Source organism: Pan troglodytes, chromosome 1 (assembly GCF_028858775.2).
Source record: "Pan troglodytes isolate AG18354 chromosome 1, NHGRI_mPanTro3-v2.0_pri, whole genome shotgun sequence".
Taxonomy (NCBI): Eukaryota; Metazoa; Chordata; class Mammalia; order Primates; family Hominidae; genus Pan; species Pan troglodytes.
Window position 1 is genome coordinate 7,124,563 of NC_072398.2, and position 14,936 is coordinate 7,139,498.

Genomic DNA, 14,936 nt, shown 5'->3' on the forward strand with positions numbered 1-14,936 from the left:
AGGCCCAGGTAGACAGACCACCTGAGGTCAGGAGTTCAAGACCAGCCCGGCCAACATGTCAAAATCCTGTCTCTACTAAAAATACAAAAATTAGCTGGGCATCTTGGCGGGAACCTGTAGTCCCAGCTACTCAGGAGGCTGAGGCAGGATAATCGCTTGAACCCGGGAGGCAGAGGTTGCAGTGAGCTGAGATCTCACCACTGCACTCCAGCCTGGGCGACAGAGTGAGACGATGTCTCAAAAAAAAAAAAAAAAAAGAAAAGAAAAGAAAAAGAAATCTGTGTTTAAACATCCCCAGGTGTAACAAATGTTACAGTTGGAGAAGTAGCACCATGAAAGAATGCTCTTTGAAATTCCCAAACCTAGGATTTTGTGCGTGGATGGAAAAGACACTAGAAAAGGAGATTTGGATTAAATCAGAAGAAACGGTAGGGAATCATCAACTCATTTTTCCCGCCATTCCATGATAAGATTCTAAATTATTTTTCATTTGCATGTATCAGTGGGACTCTGCCATTAGCATAAAAATGCATTTTAATAAACAGTTTCCAAGAATTTAGTTATCTCCCAGATAACCTGCTTATGATTCTCTGGAAAGCCTGATAGCAGGAGGTTCTGTCTCTCAAGGATACAGATATTGATTGGACTTTCAAAGTCGTTCCACTAACAGGTTTCACTATCATTCATGGCTGAAAAACTCTTTCATACCTGAAAGAGCCCACATCAAACTGTCAACGTTGTGTACCTCTGAAAGCTGGGAATACAAAAGACAGAGAAGGGAAGAACATTTATTTTCCTTACGCACCTTTGTATTATTTGGCTTATTATAAGAAGTACATATGAGACCCGTCCCTACCACCTCCACACTCCTTAAAAAAACAAAAGCCCCACACCTGTAAGATGCTGGTTAAAGAGAAGAAAGTGCCCACTCTGCTCCTGTGACTTTTCGCGTGACATTCTCCATCAGCAGCAACCCAAATGATTATTAGCTATTCTCATGGAAGATTTTTATCTCCACTGCTTAATGCTGTTCAACAGCCGTATACTTAGAGTGACTAGAAGACAAATGAGAAAAGGAAGCCTGGTTGTCAGATATGACAAATTCCCACAAGGAATGCCTTTTCCTGTCCATCACCTCTACTCGTTTGGGGTTTGCTACACAGCATGCATGTAGGAAAGGGCATATCTGCTTTGCTATAGGTGCTACAGAAGGTTGAGTCTCCTAAGCATATTCATATTCAAGACTAGGGAAAAGAAGCCTAAAAATACCACTGCAACACATTATATGTCTTGCAAAGTATTTTCACATAGTTTATCTCAGTTGTTCTCATAGCAATCTACAGTGTATATTTACAGGCAGATATTACTATTAGCATTAGCCTTACTGTTTTCCATATTAAGACCAAGTTAATTAAGAGGAAGAATGTGGGAATTTTTTTTTTTTTTTTTTTTTTTTGAGACAGAGTCTCACTCTGTCACCCAGGCTGGAGTGCAGTGGTGCAATCCTGGCTCACTGCAACCTCCGCCTCCCGGGTTCAAGTGGTTCTCCTGCCTCAGCCTCCCAAGTAGCTGGGACTACAGGCGCATGCCACCATACCTGGCTAACTTTTTGTATTTTTAGTAGAGACGGGGTTTCACCATCTTAGCCAGGATGGTCTCAAACTCCTAACCTAGTGATCCACCTGTCTCAGCCTCCCAAAGTGCTGGGATTACAGGCAGAATGTGGGAATTTTATAACACTATTTACTCTTGAGTAAATCATATTCAAAAATATTCAGGTGTGAAACAATAAAAAAATAATATAATTTATCTCACTACAAAACAATCCCATGGTATAAAGTATAGAATAATTGCTTGGCTGGACATGGTGGCTCATGCCTATAAAGGCCATGGTGGGTGGATCACTTGAGGTCAGGAGTTTGAGACCAGCCTGAGCAACATAGCGAGACCACATCTTAATAAACAACAACAACAACAAATTTCTCCTCTCAACTAAGCACATGCATATGTCAGACACTGCATATGTATTACCGCTAATCTTTATCAGCAAGGCAAACATTATTATCCCCATTTTAGAGATAAAGCAAGTGAGGTTCAGAGTGGTTCAACGCAGTGCCCATGGTTACAATTTGCAGTGCTGGATTCAAATCCAGCTTTAACTTCCAAGCCCAAGCTTTGTCCTCTAAAACACGGCTTCCTACCATGACTCCTCTCACTACTAGAAGGATCTGGCACTGCAGGAGGATCCTCTACTAGAAGGATCTGGCACTGCAGGAGGAAACATCTGTCCCAAATGCTGCTGCATCTCCATCCAGGCTTCAGTGAGATTGAACTATTTCCACCCTCCATTGTCAGAAATTTCATCCTTTGAACAGAACTATCAGATCTCTTTATCTTGTCAAGTTGCAAACAGCTGATACTGAATTCATTTCTTTCCAAACCACAAAACAGGTTCCCAAGGTGGAATTCACATTGAATCTTGAGGTTATACTACATTGATTGTTTTTCACTGCTAATAACTAACCATCCCCTACTCACTGAACTCTTGGCTGCATCAATATTCATTATATTATTTAAAGAAAAAATATTAGAGCAGAAACAATGTATGATGTCTTGCCTGATCACTAACAAAGATGGATGACACAAAGGTCAATACATTAGGGCTGGCAGACAAATGTTGAAATGCACTTGCTTCTGTACTTGGAGTCTTCCCTCTGTAGGGAAGACTAGGGTCTCTATGCTACATCCAGGGAGTGAGTCAGCAAAGGAAACCTGTGCTTGGTGAAATACAGATTCTGAACTCTGCTGGTATTGATCAGTGCTGTTCCTGAAAATCCATTATTTAAGAAACGGGAAGTGAGTGAAAGAACTTCCTACCAGGCTGCCCCGACTTCACCCCACCCCCAAAAAATACCTGAAAGTAGAACCTGCAGGATTGATGAGCATTTATGAATTTTCTTTATTTGTGTATTTGTTTGTTTATGATGGTTTGGTTTTGGCGTGTTATTTTGTTTTTGTTTTGTTTTTAAAGAGGGTATCAGACAGGCACAGTGGTTCACGCCTGGAATCCCAGCATTTTGAGAGGCTGAGGCTGGTGGATCACTTAAGGCCAGGAGTTTCAGACAAGCCTGGCCAACATAGTGAAACCCCATCTCTACTAAAAGTACAAAATTTAACCAGATGCGGTGGCAGGTGCCTGTACTGCCAGCTACTCAGGAGAGGCATGAAAATTGCTTGAACCTGGGAGGCCGAGGTTGCAGTGAGCTGAGACGGTGTCACTGCACTCCAGCCTGGGCAACAGAGCGAGACTCTGTCAAAATAAATAAATAAATAAATAAAAATAAAGACAAGGTCTCGCTATGTTCCCTAAGCTGAAGAGCAGTGGCTATTTCACAGTGTTTGTGAATTTTAGACGGGAAATCTAGAAAACCCAAAATGTCAACCCAAATAATTTATGAAAAGAAGCATTACCCCACTGCAGGTAAGGAGTCAAGCATCACAGTGTGGTTATATAGGGAAGGATCCCATGAAATCATCAAAATGAAGCAACAGTACTGAAAATACTTGGGTTTGTGAAACAAAACTCTGACACGAAACAGGCATTCTGTCACAGTGGCAAGAGGAGCGACCGTGGATCACCATTCGCCTTGGAAGCTCCCCTGGCTGGTTTTCAGCTGGGTGCCAAATGGTAAGTCAATTCTCTTTGAGCCCCAGTTACTTCATTGTACGGAGGAAACAAAGCATGGGTTACCCGGCATTGAGATCTTGTGAAAATCAAATGAGATGATGCATTTGAAAATTCTAAACAAATGTTATTTATCATAAACTTTAAAAAGGCACAGGGCCAGGAGGGTAGAAAAGTCGCATTCTTTATACAGATGGTGGATGTGAATTTTGCTCTTGATCATGACTTCAGGTGAATGGGGCTAAGGAATGCATTGATGCTGAGTCATCAGCGGAGAGAGTCCAGAGTATTTAGCCTTTCTCAAAATTGTGCACGTACATGACAAATGTATTATTATTATTATTATTATTATTTTGAGATGGAATTTCACTCTTGTCACCCAGGCTGGAGTGCAATGGTGCAATCTCGGCTCACAGCAACCTCCACCTCCCAGGTTCAAGTGATTCTCCTGCCTCAGCCTCGCGAGTAGTTGGGATTACAGGTGCATGCCACCATGCACAGCTCATTTTTTTGTATTTTTAGTAGAGACACGTTTTCACCACTTTGGTCAGGCTGGTCTTGAACTCCTGACCACGGGTAATCTGCCTGCATTGGCCTCCCAAAGTGCTGGGATTACAGGCATGAGCCACTGCACCCGGCCGAAGACAAATGTATTTTATCAGTAGTTGGAGCCGAAATTTCCCTTGCAGGGCAGTGAACCACTTTTGTTTAGAAAAATACCCTTTTTTCCCTTTTTAAAAAAATTATTTATTTGTTTGTTTTTGTAGAGACGGGGGGAGGGGGTCTCACTATGTTGCCCAGGCTGGTCTTGAACTCCTGGCCTCAAGGGATCCTCTGGCCTCAGCCTCCCAAATAATTGGGATCACAGGTGTGAGCCATGGTTCCCAGCCAGGAAAATACCTTAATAAGTAGCACAGAGGTGGGTGGAACCCTGATGACATGGTTCAGCAGAAGTGGAGGCAACAAAAGAGAGCGATAAACTTCTACACGTGGGAAATAAGCAGGAATTTGTGAGTGAGAAGGAGATCTGAGAGACGAGGGCTGAGGCGCACAGAAATTGGCAAGGGCCATGGTTTCAGAAATGGCTGAAGGATTTCCAAAGAGAAATAGCTAACAGTGCGTTTTCAATTGTTTTTGTTGCTGTAATATAAATCTCTGCAGCCTTCAGTTTTCAGTAAATCATCTACACTCATAAATGAATGTGCTGAGACAATCCAATTCTGTGAAGCTAGAGCCTAAAGCCAGAGGTGACCTTGAGAGCATAAGCCCTTGGGGAATCGAAGGGAGTCTTGGAGAGCACTTTGAAAGAGGTTGCATCAATTGGGCAAGATAAGGTGACCCCAGCTGACCCCTGAGTTATCACATGCTCCTCTCTCCAGCTCAAGTCAAAACCCTCTGTCATCACAGAGAGACTTTGAAATGCACTGAACAAAATGAAGAAAATGTAATCAAAGTGTTTTATGGACTGCATGCTCATGTACCCCCAAATTCCTATGTTGAAACCCTAACCCCGATGGGATGGTATTAGGAAGTGGGGGCTTTGGAAGATGATTAGGGTTAGACGAGGTTATGAGAGTCGAGCGCCCTTGGTTTGGAGAGATTAGAGCGCATGCCTTCTCTGTGTGCATGCACCAAGGAAGGCCACGTGGGGACATAACCAGAATGAGGACTCTCTCTGGAACCCAACCAGTCTGGCACCCTGACCTTGGTCTTCCAGCCTCTAATTTTTTTTTTTTAATTGAAAGTTTGGGGGAGGAGGAGGAGGAATGAGGAGTTAAGGAAGATGTACACATTTCTTTTTTCTTTGTTCGAGATGGAGTTTTGCTCTGTCACCCAGTCTGGAGTGCAGTGGTGTGATCTTGGCTCACTGCAACCTCCGTCTCCTGGGTTCAAGCAATTCTCTTGCCTCGGCCTCACGAGTAACTGGGATTACAGGCACCCAACACCATGCCTGGCTAATTTTTGTATTTTAGTAGAGACAAGATTTCACCATGTTGGCCAGGCTGGTCTTGAACTCCCAACCTCAGGTGATCTGCCTGCCTCAGCCTCCCAAAGTGCTGGGATTATAGGCATGAGCCACTGCGCCCGGCCCGAGCCTCTAGAGCTGTGAGAAATCAGTGTCTGTTGTGTAAACCACCCAGTTTAAGATCTTTGTTATAGCAGGCCAGACTGACTAAGACACAGAGCCAGAAAAAAAGTGAACCCCAAACAAGAGTTTAGGACAAAGTCGCTACATACTTCACAAGGTTGGATTAGGAGTAGTGCTGCAACCTCAATGATCCTGGGTGGTTAGACTGCACCTGTTCTCCACAGTACCATTTCCAACCTTTTCTGCTCTCCTAAAATTCTAAGCCCACCTCTTCATCTCACTCACACCCAGGCCAATGCCCATCAGGGTACTGGACTCTGTCCATCGTCCTCATGTGCCTTAAATGTTTGCCTCATCTCTCCTCTGTCTTCATTCTCTTCCTCTCCACTGACTCCTCCTTCGGCATTTAAACATACACAGATTCATTTCACTTCTCAACTCCATCTTCTGTCTATTGATTACCCTAGCGCATCTCTTCATTTTCCAGCCAAATTTGTAAAGACACCCTTCCTCACCATCCCCTAGCTTCTCAAGCCACTGTAATGTGGCTTTCCAATCTTGGCCACTCCACTGAGACTGCTGGCACTGGTTTCACAAAACACCTCCCTTTTAAAGGCTTTATCTTACTTAAATTATTGTTGGCATCGACAAAATCCACTACTCTCTCCTTTGAAACACTCTGTTCTCTTGGTTTATCTTGCTCCCGATCCGCTACACGGGTGCCTGGATTTCTTCCTGGCGCTGTGGTTAATTCGTCTCAGGCTCCCCGCAAGCTGAACTTCCTTTCTCCTGAAGAGGTTGATGTTTCTCAGCGTTCTCCTCGGTGCTCTCCTCCCCTCACCACTCCCCTCCCACTCTGCCCACTCTCTCTAGGCAATATTATATACTGTACTCCCCTGGGTTCAACAATATTTCCAGACCTTCACATTCCACTTCCTTTTGAACATTTCCACTTGGATGTTCCATATTCACCTCAAACCTCCAAAAGTCAATTTCCCTCCCCATCCCTCATAACCTGCTCCTTCTCCTTGGCTCCCTTCCCCATCCCTGCTTAATTGTTGACTTGGAAATGTGCGTAGCAGCCGGGTGCGGTGGCTCACGCCTGTAATCCCGGCACTTTGAAAGGCAGAGGCGGATGGATCGCCTGAGGTCAGGAGCTCGATACCAGCCTGGCCAACATGGTGAAACCCCATCTCTACTAAAAATACAAAAATCAGCCAGGCGTGGTGGCGCAGGCCTGTAATCCCAGCTACTTAGGAGGCTGAGGCAGGAGAATCGCTTGAGCCCTGGAGGCAGAGGTTGCAGTGAGCCGAGATCTCACCATTGCACTCCAGCCTGGGCGACAGAGCGAAACTCTGTCTAGGAAAAAAAAAAAAGGGAGAGAGAGAGAGAAAATAAATATGCATATCTGCCTCCACCCCTCATTCCTCCTCCTCCCCCAAACTTTTTTTTTTTTTTTTGAGACGGAGTCTCGCTCTGTCGCCCAGGCTGGAGTGCAGTGGCGTGATCTCGGCTCACTGCAAGCTCCGCCTCCCGGGTTCACGCCATTCTCCTGCCTCAGCCTCCCGAGTAGCTGGGACTACAGGCGCCCGCCACCACGCCTGACTAATTTTTTGTATTTTTTTTTTTTTAGTAGAGACGGGGTTTCACCGTGGTCTGGATCTCCTGACCTCGTGATCCGCCCGCCTTGGCCTCCCAAAGTGCTGGGATTACAGGCGTGAGCCACCGCGCCCGGCCCAAGCTTCCAATCAGTCATTAAGTTCTATTGATCCTCCCATCTCAAATTACCTCAATCTCCTCACTTCTCTTCTTAACTACGTCTACAACCATAGTGTAATTCCGCCATCATCCATCACCCAGATTATTCCAATACTTTCTTAACTGGCCCCATGCCCCTGGCCTTACCTTCAAATTAATTCTCCAGGGCAGAGCGCGGTGGCTCACGCCTGTAATCCCAGCACTTTGGGAGGCCAAGGCAGGCGGATCATGAGGTCAGGAGATCGAGACCATCCTGGCTAACAGGGTGAAACCCTGTCTCTATTAAAAAATACAAAAAATTAGCCGGGCGAGGTGGCGGGCGCCTGTAGTCTCAGCTACTCGGGAGGCTGAGGCAGGAGAATGGTGTGAACCCGGGAGGCAGAGGCTGCAGTGAGCCGAGATTACGCTACTGCACTCCAGCCTGGGCGACAGAGCGAGACTCTGTATCAAAAAAAAAAAAAAAAAATTAATTAATTCTCCATACCACAGCCATTATGAATTTTTCAAAACAACTCCCTTGCTTAAAGCCTTCAGTGGTCCCTTAAGCTGCCCAGGAATAAATATTAGACCCTAACATGTCTTCCAAGTCCATTCCAGATCTGGCCTCTGCAGCCTCTCCTGTCTCTTCCTACTCCACTTCATTCTTTTCCCATCAAATGTGTCTTATTCCTTCTTGGATCTCCATTACCAGGTTCATAGTCAGCCTATGACTAACACTACCAGGTCTGATCATGAGACACCCTTGATTCAATCCCTTCCTGCTCAGTCAGGCAAATGGACTTTAAGTGTATTGGTGTCCTGTGGCTGCTGTAACCAAGTACCACAAATTGAGTGGCTTAATCAACAAAAATGGATTCTCTCACAATTATGGAAGCCAGACGTTCAAAATTAAGGTATTGGCAGGGTAAGTTCCTGCCAGAGCCGCAAAGGGTGATTCAGTTCCATGTCCCTCTCCTAGTTTTGGGGCATCACCAATGCTTGGTCTTCCTTGGCTTGTGGACACATAACCTCCATCTCTGCTTCCGTCTTCAGACAGGCTTTCCCCTACCTCTCTGTGCCTCCTTTCTCTTACAAGGACACCCTTCACTGGATTTATGGCCCTTCTAATCCAGGATGACCTCAGCTCAGGATCCTTACTTAATCGTATCTGTGACGATCTTTATTCCTGGGCAAGTTACTGAACCTAGGAAAATATAAAAAATAAAAAACATTTTAAAAATAAGGTCAGGTGGGGTAAATCATGCCTATAATCCCAGCACTTTGGGAGGCCAAGGTGGGTGGATGGGTTGAGCCCCGAGTTCAAGACCAGCCTGGACAACGTGGAAAAACTCCATCTCTACAGAAAATAGAAAAATTAGCTGGGCATGGTGGCACACGCCTGTAGTCTCAGCTACTCGGGAGGCTGACGGAGGCTGAGGTGGGAGGATCACCTGAGCCTGGGGAGGTCGAGGCTGCAGTGAGCCATGATTGTGCCACTGCACTCCACCATGAGCAAGAGAGTGAGACTCTGTCTCAAAAACAAAAAATTTAAAAAAGAAATAAAATAAAAAAATAAAAGACGCTTATTGTAAATAAGATCACATTCTGAAGTTCTGGAGGGACATATCTTCTAGGGGTTACACCATCCAACCCACATTACAGGATGGTTTGGGGAAAATGTTTTATGCCCACATACCTCCTGAATGCCTTTACTCAGTATTTCTTGATGTCTAAAATTCTTAAAAATCTTTGTTAGTTTGGCGAAAATCGTCTTAATTTTAAAACTTGCATTTGTTTTATTGTTAATGAAGTTGCATATATTTTATTGCCTATTAACCATTTTATTCCATCTGTAAATTATCTTTTCATATGCTCGGCATTTTTACAGTTTTAATATCTTTCTTAAAAGTAAGTGCAGGATCTTTATATAGTAAAGCTATTAGTATTTGTGGCAATTTTCCATAGTTTGCAGTTTATCTCCCCTTTCTATTTTGTTTCTTCTACGAAAGATCTTAGAAATTATTCATGTTGGCTGGGGACAGTGGTTCACGCCTGTAATCCCAGCACTTTGGGAGCACTTTTGAAGGCTGAGGCAGGAGTATCGCTTAAGCCCAGGAATTCAAGACTAGCCTGAGCAACAAAGTGAGACCCCATCTCTATTTATTAAATTAAAAAAAGAAATTATTCAGCCGGGCCCAGTGGCTCAAGCCTGTAATCTCAGCACTTTGGGAGGCCGAGGTGGGTGGATCACCTGAGATCAGGAGTTTGAGACCAGCCTGGCCAACATGGTGAAACCCTGTCTCTAATAAAAATACAAAAAATTAGCTGGACATGGTGGTGGGCACCTGTAATCCCAGCTACTCGGGAGGCTAAGGCAGGAGAATCACTTGAACCTGGTGGGAGGAGGTTACAGTGAGCCAAGATCGCGCCACTGTACTCCTGGGCGACAAGAGCAAAACTCTGCCTCAAACAAACAAACAAACAAACAAACCAAAACAAAAAAACCAGAAAATATAGAGGGATCATGTTAATACTGGACAGTGAGCTCAGAGGTCTCCTGATAGGCAGTAATCCATAAGCTAACTGCTCCAAAAGCTTTATATTTTTCTGTAATATGTTTTTGTGTTAGTATATTTTAGAAAACTTGGCCAAGTGTAAGTAAACAGCCAGTCCGGGCATGGTGGCTCATGCCTGTAATCCTACCACATTGGGAGGCTGAGATGCGAAGGTCACTTGAGGCCAGGAGTTCGAGACTGGCCTGGTCAATGTAGCAAGACCCCATCTCTATTTTATATTTTAAAAATATAAATAAATAAATGGCCATAAGACCCATTTCTGAAGCTGACAGTGAGATGATACTCTCAAGCTTGGGAGAATTAAAAATAAAATCTTACTCTAAAAATGCAATTTATTTATTTATTTATTATTTGAGACAGTCTTGGTCTGTCACGCAGGCTAGAATGCAGTGGTTCCATTTTGGCTCACTGCAACCTCTGCCTTCCGGTTTCAAGTGATTCTCCTCCTTCAGTCTCCTGAGTAGCTAGGATTATAGGTGTGCACCACCACGCCCAGTCAAGAAATGCAATTTATGGCAATCTTGCGGATCTTGCTATTTGTAAAAAATGTTTTACCAATCCTACCTATTGAGACCCTCAGACAGGCCACTGGATCTTTTTTATAGATCTGAAAGGACCTGTTATACTGTTGCTGCAATAGCCTAAAATACAGAGAACCACTGTGGTTAATAGCATGATATTGAGTGGCCCTTCAGGTGAACAAAATTCAATACTGGCTTTCACACTGTTGAGACATGCAGACTTGGGCATGCCCCTTATTTTCTATGAGCTTTGGTTTATTTGTTTATAAGACAGAAGTCATAACTTTCCTCCCGGTGGTGATGTGAAGATTAAATGAGATGATGGGCTAGGCAAAGTCGCTCACGTCTGTAATCTCAGCACTTTGAGAAGCCAAGGCGGGATGAACACTTGAGCCTAGCAGTTCAAGACCAGCATGGGCAACATGGTGAGAGCCCGTGTCGACAAAAACAACAACAACGAAAACATGTATCTATAAAGGTAAATGAGATGATGTTTATGACAGCGCCTACACAGGGCATCAAGTTCAATAAATGTTAGTTCCTGTCCCCTTCCCCTCACTGGGGCCAGATGTACACACCAACATGAAGGGTTTATGATAGACAATCCCTTCCAACTCAGAAACTTTTAACATACAAGTAAAATCAGTATTGGTAAGGCTGCAGGAGAAACATCGCAGAAGTTTATGTTGGGGCAACCTTTCTGGGCAGCTGCTGTATCAATGGGTTTAACATGCAAGTTCCTTTTGATCTAATGATTCAGTTCCACGAATTTAGCTGATGGAAATTATTTGGATTGCTAGTAAACATTTATCAAAATGTTGATCACGGTGTTGTTTTTAATCAAGAGACTAAAAAAGCCACTCTGATCATAGAGTGATGATTAAATAAACTGTGGAATCTCTAGGCCACCTGTATAATAGATACTGTTTTTAAAAATATTATCAACATAGAAAAATCAGTCAGGCGGGGTGGCTCACGCCTGTAATCCCAACACTTTGGGAGGCTGAGGCGGGAGGATTGCTTGAGCCCAGGAGTTTGAAACGTTGTCTCTACAAAAAATTAGCTAGGCAGGGTGGCATGGGCCAAGTAGTCCCAACTACTTAGAGAGGCTGAGGTAAGAGGATTGCCTGAGTCCAGGAGGTCAAGGCTGCAGTGATCCCTGCTCCTGCCTCTGCACTCCAGCCAGGGTGACAGAGCAAGACTTTGTCTCAAAAAAATAAAAATAAAAAATAAATAGAATTAAAAAAAAGAAAAATATTCATAGCATACTGTTTATCAGAAACTAAAAGGAAATTAAATGTAATATATGCCTTGTGATCTTAGTTTTGTTACATTAAAATAAACAGCTTTGTGCAGAGGCAAAAGATTACACACAAAAAACTCTAATGCTGGTTATTTCTAGATAGTAGTTTGGATATTATTTCTTTTCTTTTTTTTTTTTTTTTTGAGATGGAGTCTCGCTCTGTCACCCAGGCTGGAGTGCAGTGGGGCAATCTCAGCTCAGTGCAACCTCCACCGCCCGGGTTCAAGCGATTGTCCTGCCTCAGCCTCCCAAGTAGCTGGGACTACAGGCGCCTGCCGCCACACCTGGCTAATTTTTGTATTTTTAGTAGAGATGGGTTTCACCATGTTGGTCAGGCTGGTCTTCAACTCCCGACCTCATGATCTGCCCGCCTCGGCCCCCACAAAGTGCTGGGATTACAGGCATGAGCCACCGCGCCCACCTGGACATTATTTCTAAAAGGTTTTTTATGATAGACGTATATTGCTTTTGTGAAGAAGAAAGTCGCAGGATCTATTTTTAAGTCTTTGCAAAAATGACATGAAAAATTATTTAATCGTCATTAAGTGATATGTGACATTAGTCTAGTCTTCTCCATTAAAGTAATCAGCAGTGTTCTGCAGGAACTCAAACCACTTAGGCAGAAGGTCTGATGCAACACTGGCGAGTTCCCGCGCTTCACAGTGGGAGAAGGAATTGTGTGCGCTTTGATCTACTAGTTCACTGTAGAAAATGCTGTGTTCCCTAGGGGATGTCTGGGCCAGAGAGAAAGGGACTGTGCTCTGGGGCAAAAGCCACCACAGTAGTGACCCTGCATGGCCCCCACAATGGAAAAGTGCTTTCTGTAGTCTGAAATGAAAGGCGCCCTGTGCGTCTCCCCTTAATGGGCTCTGAGAGCCCAGGCTTCGGGAGTTGACAGCATCCACAACACTAACCTTAATAAACGGACACAGAGAAACTTAAGCTATCAATAGAGATTGTGTGGGTGTTTTGGAGGCAACACAGGTGATGCACACTCATCCAAGGGCAGCCAACCCCTCACAGTGCCTTGTGACACGCTGTTACCCATTTATTTGGGGTCCCAGAGCCTTATGCATGGAGCTGCTGTTAACTTCCTTCTCATTTTCACAGTTAACTCTCAAATTCCTGGATACTCCCAACGCTAATCTTGGAGACTTCTTTAATCCAATCAGCCCTTCAAGAGCCTATCCACAAGTTATTGTTCTAGAGCCTGAGAATAAAAAGATGAATAATAGGCTGGGCACGGTAATCCTAGCACTGTGGGAGGCCAAGGCAGGCAGATCACCTGAGGTTGGGAGTTCGAGACCAGCCTGGCCAACATGGAGAAACCCCGTCTCTGCTAAAAGAAATACAAAATTAGCCGGGCATGGTGGCACATGCCTGTAATCATAGCTACTTGGGAGGCTGAGGCAGGAGAATCACTTGAACCCGGGAGGCGGAGGTTGTGGTGAGCTGAGATAGCGCCATTGCCCTCCAGCCTGGGCAACAAGAGCGAGACTTCATCTAAAAAAATAAATAAATAAAATATACTGTCCAGGGAAAGGACATTACACCGATTAATGCACATGAATCTTTGTTACCTGCCTGGTCTGATGTTGTGCAATTTACACATTGGTAATAGCTCATTTGGTCCTCATAACAATCTCAAGTTATTATTTTTCCCACACTGTGGATGAAAAAATGGAGACTGACCAGCCGGGTGCAGTGGCTCACGCCTGTAATCCCAACACTTTGGGAGGCCCAGGCAGGTGGATCACAAGATCAGGAGATCAAGACCATCCTGGCTAACACGGTGAAACCCCATCTCTAGTAAAAAATACAAAAAGTTAGCCGGGTGTGGTGGCACATGCCTGTGGTCCCAACTACTTGGGAGGCTGAGGCAGGAGAATCACTTGAACCCAGAAGGCAGAGGTTGCAGTCAGCTGAGATCGTGCCACTGCACTCCAGCCTGGGCGACAGAGTCAGACTCCATCTCAAAAAAAAAAGAAAAGAAAAGAAAAAAGAAAAAGAAAATGGGCACTGACAAAGGTGAAGTTACTGCTCACGGTTATGCAGATAAGAGATGGAGGAGGCAGTGTTGATAGTCAGGCTTATCTGACTTCTGCGTGTGACACCGGAGGAGGCAGCAAGGCGGCCTGCCAGAGAACTGCAAAGGCAGGGCTCCCCAAGACTTTAAGGGGCTTTGGGAAGTCCACTCAACTGAGAAGTAAGGGAGAAGGGAGTTAAAGGAAATAAACTGCATTTATTTACTATTTTATTTTTTATTATAGTCAGGCGCAGTGGCTCACACCTGTAATCCAACACTTTGGGAGGCCAAGGTGAGAGGATCGCTTGGGGCCAGGAGTTCAAGACCAGCTAGTCAACATAGCGAGACCCTGTCTCTACAAAAAGAAAAATTTTTTTTTAAATTAGCTGAGCGTGGTGGTGAGTGTCTATAGTCCCTGCTACTCTCGAACCTGAGGCAGAAGATTGCTTGAGCCCAAAAGTTTAAGGTTGCAGTGAGCTCTGATTGCACCACTGCACTCCAGCCTGGGCAATAGAGCAAGACCCTGTCTCAAAAAAAGGAAAAGAAAATGCTATCACGTGCTCTCTTTGGCAGCACATATACTAAAATTGGAACGATACAGAGAAGATTAGTATGGCCCCACACAAGGATGACATGCAAATTCATGAAGCGTTATTCCTCAGAGAGCTAAAAGCAGAACTACCATCGACCCAGCAATCCCATTACTGGGCATATACCCAGAAGAATATAAGTCATTGTACCATAAAGACACATGCATGCAAATGTTCACTGCAGCACTGTTCACAGCAGCAAAGACATGGAATCAACGTAAATGTCCATCAATGGCAGATGGATAAAGAAAATGTGGTGGCTGGGTACGGTGGCTCACGCCTGTAATTCCAGCACTTTAGGAGGCCGAGGCGGGCAGATTACCTGAGGTCAAGAGTTCGAGACCAGCCTGACCAACATGGAGAAACCCTGTCTCTACTAAAAAATACAAAATTAGCCAGGCGTGGTGGA

At 44.5% G+C, this 14,936-nt stretch overlaps 1 non-coding gene across 1 annotated transcript; it reads left to right on the forward strand.

Moving 5' to 3' along the window:
- Positions 1-14,494: 14,494 nt before the first annotated feature.
- On the forward strand, positions 14,495-14,600 carry LOC112207015 (U6 spliceosomal RNA). The gene has a single exon (XR_002941499.1). It is a non-coding gene; the product is annotated as a U6 spliceosomal RNA (small nuclear RNA).
- Positions 14,601-14,936: the final 336 nt, after the last annotated feature.